The 8543-nt window shown below is 40.2% G+C and overlaps 1 protein-coding gene across 3 annotated transcripts in view; it reads left to right on the top strand.

Moving 5' to 3' along the window:
* The first annotated feature begins 532 nt into the window (after window positions 1-532).
* LOC140573670 (uncharacterized) overlaps window positions 533-8543 on the top strand; it is a 21307-nt gene continuing 13296 nt past the window's right edge. For 2 of the 3 annotated variants that reach the window (XM_072693157.1, XM_072693158.1), the window contains exon 1: window positions 535-787. The gene's annotated coding sequence lies outside the window, so the exon portion shown is untranslated. Of the gene's footprint in view, window positions 788-8543 lie in introns of all 3 variants that reach the window. The other variant, XM_072693159.1, reaches the window with a different exon arrangement.

The following is an 8543-nucleotide window of genomic DNA, read 5'->3' as shown; positions in this document are numbered from 1 at the left end:
TTCTAGATGTTCTAGATATTAACTTGGTGCGTGTGAGAGGTACACTGTATGAACAAAAGGTTCTGCTGGACCTCACACTGATCTGGCCATCTCCTTTGAGAACTCACTGGTCACTCCTTCTACAGAAGCTGGAAGCCTTGGTGTAGTCATGGATGATCAGTCCCTCCTCTGAGAGTACTCAGTCTGCAGAGTGTACAGTGTGTAGGTACTTACATATCTAAATAATACATATGGGGCCTGTTACGCATGGAAACTATTAAAGTAATGAAGGTAATGAATATTAAAGTAATGAAGGTGTCCACACAGTTTTGGACATGTGTGGTATGGATGTCCCCACACTGTATAAAAACACACTTGAATTGTGTGTGTGTGTGTGTGTGTGTGTGTGTATGTGGGAGTATTAGAGTAGTATTGGTGCGCAGGTGTAGGAAGTGGGAGTGTGCATATGAGTTTAAGAGTGTGTGTGTGTGTGTGTGTGTGTGTGTGTGTGTGTGTGGTTGATAATCATCTGTAAATGGAGGAGAGGACAGATGGTAATCGCACGCAGGAAGTGAGCTGAGAAACCACAGGAGACACTGACCTTGTACGCTTCTGCTTCACACGTACTGCAGCTGCGTCAAACACTGTCAATCATTCTCATCACACACACACACACACACACACACACACACACACACACACACACAGACGCTGCGGCCTATCCGTCTGACACGCTACTGCTGCTGTAGTTCGCGAACTTGCTCACGGAGAACAGTTCTGAGGGCTCACCTGTAGACCTTCTGACCAGGTAAGACACACCTCACACCTCAGCTCTCAGAACCAACATCCTGGAGAACCCTGCAGGAACGGTTTCTACAGAACCACTTTGGTTTTTGGAACCACTTTGAGATCTGCAGGTCTGAAAGTTTGGGAAGTTTTAAGAACATCCACAAAAAGTAACGGTTCTAAAAAGAACCCTTCAAAGGATCTGCTTCTGCAAATGAGTTCCATGAGTGTGTAGAACCTTCGTAAAGGAGATGTGTGAGCATGAAGAGCCTCAAAGAGAGAAACTATTTGTCCAGAGTTTTATGAGTGTGTAGAACCGTTTTAACCATGAAAGAACCTCCATATACTGCACAGGTTCTAGCTCTAAATTCAGTGAAATCACATTTGAAAATAAATCTAAAGTATCAAGAAAGGTTGTAACGCTGTATGTAAAGGTTCCAGAAAGAACCCTAAAATTCGGTGGAACCATTTTTGTGAACAAGATGTGAGAGTGGAAGTTTCTTAAAGCTTTAAAGAACCCAAATATAATATGGAAGTAGCACAAAGTGTTCAAAGTTCAGTGGAACCATTTTTATAAAAGAGATGCGTGAACCTTCTATGTGCTGTAAAGGTTTTAGGAACAAAACAAATTCAGTAGAACCGTAGAACCACATTTAGTAAATGAGACATGTGAATGTGAAGAACCTTTCGAAATTTTCTTTGAAGGCTTTAAGAAAAAACTCCACATACTGTAGAGGTTCTACGACAATGTCTTTTAATAAAGGGATTTATACGTTTGTAGAACCTTTAAAGAAGGTCATTTTAAAAACATCCACATAATGTAATGTTCTAGAAAGAATCCTCAAATTTAGTGGAACCTTTTTTTGTTAATGAGATGTAAGTGTGAAAGTGCTGTGCTGTTTAGTCAACAGCCTAAAGGACGGAACCGGTTGTAAGGATTTTTTTGCATACTGCTACAGAAGAACCAACTGAAGAAGTTTCAAATAACAAATCTTAGGGAATGTTCGTAGGTGCTTCTGTAACTGAGATGAAACATGAAGAACCTTCTTAAAGAACATCTACACCGTAGACGTCCTAGGAACCAAACCTAAATTCAGTGGTACCATTTGTTTTTGTTAATGAGTGTGAACCATTTAAAAAGATACCCATAGAACCCTTAAATCCCATAGAACCATTTATTTGTAAACTTTATAATTTAATATAAATGTTTTTTGTAAAACATGTGCAAGTGAAAAGAACCTTTTAAAACCTGAAACAACCCCTTCTGGGTTCTAAGATGAACTTTATAATTCAGTAGAACCACATTTCTTTGGGAAAGACCTTTGTAAAAATTTTAGAACATCTGCTTAATGTGAAAGGTTCTAGAAATAACCCTTATAAATGAGATGTAAATGAGATGTAAATGAGACGTTCCAGTAAGTAGGGACCTTTGCAAAGTTCTGAAGAACCTTCATATAACATAAGGGTTCTAGGACAAGCCTTTAAAGTCGTTGGATGTGTTGAGAAGGGGGTTGGTGAGCGGCTCTGTGTGTCGTAGGCACCGCTCCTACATCCAGCGCTTTTTGGAAGTGAGATGTAGGAGCGGGGTCTTGCTGGGTTTATTAGGTGGGAGACGTTCTGCACTGAGCGGCTGACAGCGGCTGCCCTCACTGTTCAACTGCTAGTATAAAGAGACGAGCACACAGAACCCCCTGACACTGACTTCCATTGCTGACACAGATGTGCAAATGCACACACACAGCTTGTCTAGTCCCTGTAGAGAAGAAGTACTGCCAATAGAATAGGACTCTCTGGAGCAGATCAACATCATGACCCTATTGGCTCCATGCTGCCTAATAATGCCAGGCGTGGGCTAGAGGGGTATAAAGCCCCCCAGCATTGAGGAGCTGTGGAGCAGTGGAAGAACTGTGTTCTCTGGAATGATGGTGGAGGAGCTCCATCCAGTACTTTTGGGATGAGTTGGGGATGATTGGGGGGTGATCATCCAACATCCTGACCTCATGCAATCAAATCCTCACAGCAATGCTGCAAAAACCTTCTCTGGACAGTAGAGACAGTTACTCCAACAAAAGCAGGATCAGCTCTTTTAATACTCTTACTTTCAGAAGAGACAGTGAATGAGCAGGTGTCCCAATAATTTTGTCTACATAGTGTAAACACAATAACAAATCACAGCCATTCACAAAGTTTTAAAGATAGCCAGGTGTTCAGTTTCTAAAGCTGACACACAGCTGGACACACCAATGTCCAGCGGATGGCTGTTCCAAAGCCTCGGGTCAGTGACTGAACTGACCGCTTGTCTTTAAGCTTGAGCCGAGAGCCTGGAGGAAGGGTGAGGTTGGAGTGAGCTATAGGAGTGCATTTCCATTTAGAACCTTAAACTGGACTTGGAGATGAGGGTGTGGCTAACTTTCAACCGTCCCTCGAAGATCTTGTACTTTTAATAGCGTAGAGTAAGGAGGCGAGGTTGCTGGGTAATCAGGGTTCTCTAAAGCAGATGCAGCTCACTGAGCTTCTTGGCTTCATTAGCTAGAACCCTGAGACAGATTGCAGTTCGGACTCCTGCTGCTGTTCTCACTAAAACCAGACTGGATGATGTCAAAACTGATATTTATATGACTTTAGTTGAGGAGTTATGGAGAGCAGAGAACCACGTATAAGGAACCGTATTCATACAGATGAGTGAGTATGAAGAACCTCTTTAAGCTTACATTTGCAATATGTTAAAAAAAACTCTTTTTCAAAAGGTTCTTTAGGAACCTGAACCAACAGTGTGGGTTCTTAAATCCTTCATTGGCAGCTTAAAGGTTCTTTATATACTCAGAAAAGGAAAACTGTAGATGGCTCTTTAGAGAACCTTTCATAATTGGCTACTTTATAGCACCAAATAAGGTTCCACTATGATTCTGAGTCAGCACTATTTTCAGTACTTAGGCCTTTATATAGAACCCTTGTTCCTGAAAGTGACGTATCCTGCCAATGCAGGTTAAAGTAGTCAAAGAACCTTTTTCAGTAATACCCAGAACCCTTTTTGCTGAAGCTGCACCCTTTGACAATACCCAAACTCAGAATACCAGAACTGGTCAGTCCTGCTAACTCTGCTAACAGTTAATGAACTGGACACTGATTAGCATCACTCAAACAGCATCATGCTAACTGTAACTGATGCTGTTTGAGTAATGCTAATCAGTGTCCAGTTACTTAAATGAGTTAGCAGCACTGGCCAGTTCTGGTATTCTGAGTTTGGGAAGCTGATGCTGTTGCGCCTGGTTGGAATTTCTGCGTTTTGTAAAAGGTTGGGATTTGGATTTTTGATCTAAGGGCAGTGTGTGATTCTACAGCTTTAAACTCGTACCTGTGTCTACATCAACCATCAGAGAAACTGCTTCCCACCTCAGCCGACTGACCACAGCCTAAAATCTACACGGCCTAAACCCAAACGTAAATAAGCACAAACCAGTTTTGCTTTACCAGACTTCCTATTTCTTTTATTTTATTAGACTTATTTATATTTTTATATATTTAATTTATACATTTAAAATAAATTTCAAACACTAAAATGTATTTCAGAATATATTTCATATATAACAAATATATTTTAAAATATATCAGGACATGTGTAGCATATCAAAGTTTTGTGCTAGGAAATATTTAATTTTATATTTTAATAATACATTGTCTTTATTATATATATATATTGGCAAAAACAAGTTTCATATGCATGTGTGTGTGTGTCTGTTAGTAAACCAAGAACTAAAACAATTGTATTTTTTAAATTAATTTGTATGTGTAATGTGTATATTGAATAATACATTTTTAATAAATAACTAAATATATATATATAGTTTGTTTGTTTTTTTTAACAATATATATTTTGCGTCTTAATATTTTACTTTATTTTACTTTAACACTTGAGAATTTCCCCACTGTGAGACTAATAAAGGATTATATTATCTTACTTGAGCTGAAACAGAAGGAGATGATTAAGGCTATGTATTCATTTTGGTAAATTGGTAAATATTTATCTTTATTAACAAGCCTGCAGGATATTTAACTCCTTCCTACCCTCACAGACACACACACTGCCACTGTCCTTCAACTTCAGCTTACCTACAGTGTATGTCTGTGTCCTCAGTGTCCTCCAAAACATGGTCACTCTACTTTAGCAGGTGATCAGAACAAAGCAGGACACCGTGTTTACAGTAAACTGGCCACCTTTGTGTAATCGGCTTTGCTTGTTTCCCCTCGACTGTAAAGGAGGTAGAGTTGAGGTGGGCGAGAGAGGAAAGTGAGTGTGGGAGACAGCCGTGTCTGGTTCAGAGACGTCCGGAGAAATGCTGTGATGTTTAGCGCTGCTCTGCTCCGGCCAGGATAAGACATCAGATATGATATATATAGCTTAGACCCAGTTTCAGGGCTGGTGAGAAAAACACAGCAAATGGCCATAAGCTAGAACTTTACAAACTGGTGCAGAGCTTAACTTTAGGCTTACTAAAGCATAACAACAATGAACCATAAATAGGTGGTTAACCATAATATACACACATATAAACAAAGTGGGGTTGGAAAATTGGAGCAGTGAAGGAGTAGAGGTCCACTATATCAGAAGAAGAATCTCTGATGTTACACATACAAGGAATTTTACTTGGTGAGAGACATTTAACAAGCACACAGACGGTAAGACGGAAAAGTACACTAAACACTAAAAATAAAGAATAAAAAGTCCTAAAGTAAGGATGTGTTGCTGGTCTGGGCTGGAGTTTCGGTGGCTTAATACGAGGCCAAACTCCGTCTGATAAGAGGTTGAGAGGCAGGTGACGGGGTGGTGGAGGGTTATAAAGACTTGTGAACACGGTAGATGTAATAAGATGACTTACCTGTTTACTGTACTTCCCTTTACTCAGTCACACCCATATATATATATATATATACACACTTTAAAATTGGTATATTTAGAAATGCTGTGCTGTAATATTACATATATGTACACATACCTTCGTCCATATAGGGGTGTCATTGTTGTTGTGCAGAGACATAAATGTATAAATAAATATTCACACATGTTAATAACTATAGATATATTTACAATTTCTGCATTATGATATCAGTCATACTGCACACATTTATTCAATACTTATATTTAGACCTCTTTATATAATCTTCTGCTAAAATGACTTTCTAAGGGTAAACACGTTAATACACTCTCTACAGCACAACAAGCTTTATTTGTAAAAACTTTATTTGTAAAAAAATATTTTTTTTTATTTAAATGAGCGACTGCTGTAAGAACACACACACTGCACATATATGTGTGATATGAAGCAATGTCTGTACATCTTGTCTTCCTAGTGTATTCAGGGTCTGTGCTGGTTGATGATATTTTAGGGGAGGCTTTTCACCCCTGTGGCTGTTTGTGATGTTGGCGCAGAGACTGAGAGGAAGTTTTCTTTATGCACATTTCCTTCCGTATGAATATGAATGTCTATGTGTTTTTATATCTGTGGCTTTTACTTTTCTAAAGCTGTTTTTGTGGCTTGCTGCAATGACCGTCTTTACTTCTGTGCTGAGCTGACCTCATTGTACCCCCCCCCCGGACAGGGAACCGAGTACTACAGAGAGGGCTCGTGTGGGCAGGGCGGTTGTCAGTTTCATGGGTTTTTTCACTTCTGTTCGGCTTCTTTGGAAATAGTTCTGTGTTCTCTACAGTCATCATTGTGGCCTGCTTAGATTTCCCATTAGCTTCTATTTGTTTGTTTGTTTGTTTATTAATCAGTCAGTACCTGTGACATTAGAAACTAGCTATCATCCAACACCTGGTTGATTTGAGCAGGTAAATGAAATCAGGTGCTGCAGGAGAGGAGAGATCAGGAAGCATGTATTTCAGATTTTCAGGAAGTTATTAGAACAAAACGGCAGATGTAAAAATACCAACAGCAGAGCGGCACCAGGACCACTTCCATTAAGAGTTTAGTAAATCTACTCATTTGCATGAAGAGTGAACTGAAAGCGACCCACCTTGAGCTTCCTCCGTGCCCCGGCAGGTAGAGGACGCTCAGTCAGCATGGTTTTCTGTCGATTTGAAATATAATGCGAGCCTTTTATCATGTTATATATACAGTGCCCTCCATAATTATTGGCACCCCTGGTTAAGATGTGTTCTTTAGCTTCTAATAAATTGTTTTTTTTCTAAATAATATAGGACCACGATTCACTCAAGTGAATTTATTCAGTAGGGAAAAAATCCCACAGTAAGAAATAATGGTTTAACATCAAATCATGTGTGCCACAATTATTGGCACCCCTGATGTTAATACTTTGTACAACCCCAAACACCAACACCAAACCAGCACCTAATCTTCTCTTATAATGTTTCACAAGATGGGAGAATACAGATAGAGGGATCTTTGACCATTCCTCTTTGCACAATCTCTCTAAATCATCCAGCGACCTGGGTCCTCTCCTCTGCACCCTCCTCTTCAGCTCACCCCACAGGTTTTCAGTGGGGTTGAGGTCTGGGGACTGAGATGGCCATGGGAGGAGCTTGATTCTGTGTGTGGTGAACCATTTCTGTGTAGATTTGGCCATATGTTTTGGGTCATTATCTTGCTGAAAGACCCAGTGACGACCCATCTTCAGCTTTTGGGCAGAAGCCTCCAGATTTAGTTTTAAAATGTCCTGGTATTTCAAAGCATTCATGATGCCATGCACCCTAACAAGGTTCCCAGGGCCTTTGGAGGAGAAACAGGCCCACAGCATCACTGATCCCCCCCCATATTTCACAGTGGGCATGAGGTGCGTTTCTGCATACTCAGCTCTTGTGTTACGCCAGACCCACTTAGATCTTAGTTTCATCTGACCAAAGCACACGGTCCCAGTGGAAGTTCAGTACTGCTTAGCAAACTCCAGACGTTTGCGTTTATGACTGAGTGAGAAAAGGGTTTTTCAGTGCCTCCCAAACAGCCTGCTGGCATGCAGATAGCGCCTGATGGTTGTTTTGGAGACTTTGTGACCCCAAGAAGCTGCCATTTGTTGCAGTTCTGTAACAGTGAGCTTTGGAGAGCTTTTTATTTCTCTTATCATCCTCCTCACTGTGCGTGGTGGCAGAATAAACCTGCGTCCTCGTCCAGGCTTGTTTACCACTGTTCCAGTTGTTTTACACTTCTTAATAATTCCTCTGACAGCAGATATGGACAGGTGGAGGTCAGTGGCTATTTTCTTACACACATCTGCCTTACTTGAATGGTATGTTCCTTTGTCTTTCCCATGTTGAAGAGAAATGGCCTCTGTGTCACGTCATATTTATACCCCAGGGAAACAGGAAGCTGTGAATTACTAATTAAATGTTCCTACATACTCTGATCAACTTCGTAAACGACTGTAGAATTGACAGAAATACTTTAATTACATTTATTTCCTAAGAAATGTTAGGGGTGCCAATAATTATGGAACAGGTGATTTTATGAAGAATAATTATTTCTTAGTCAGGGATTTTTTTTCCCCTTAAAATTCTTAAAGGTTGGATTTTACTCTTTTTTTCCATCGTGGTCCTATATTATTTAGAAAAAAACTCAATTTATTAGAAGCTAAAGAACACATCTTAACCAGGGGTGCCAATAATTATGGAGGGCACTGTATATTATATATATGTGAGTGGACAGTGAGTGTTGCTCCCGAGTGATGCTGGTGTTCAGGTTGGGGTGTAATACGGGTGCAGAGAGGAAGAGTTTAGGGGGGTGTGTGTGTGTGTGTGTGTGTGTGTGTGCAGCCTCTGCTCGTCG

Source organism: Salminus brasiliensis, chromosome 12 (assembly GCF_030463535.1).
Source record: "Salminus brasiliensis chromosome 12, fSalBra1.hap2, whole genome shotgun sequence".
In the NCBI taxonomy this organism is placed as follows: domain Eukaryota; kingdom Metazoa; phylum Chordata; class Actinopteri; order Characiformes; family Bryconidae; genus Salminus; species Salminus brasiliensis.
This window is presented reverse-complemented; position numbering and strand designations above follow the sequence as displayed.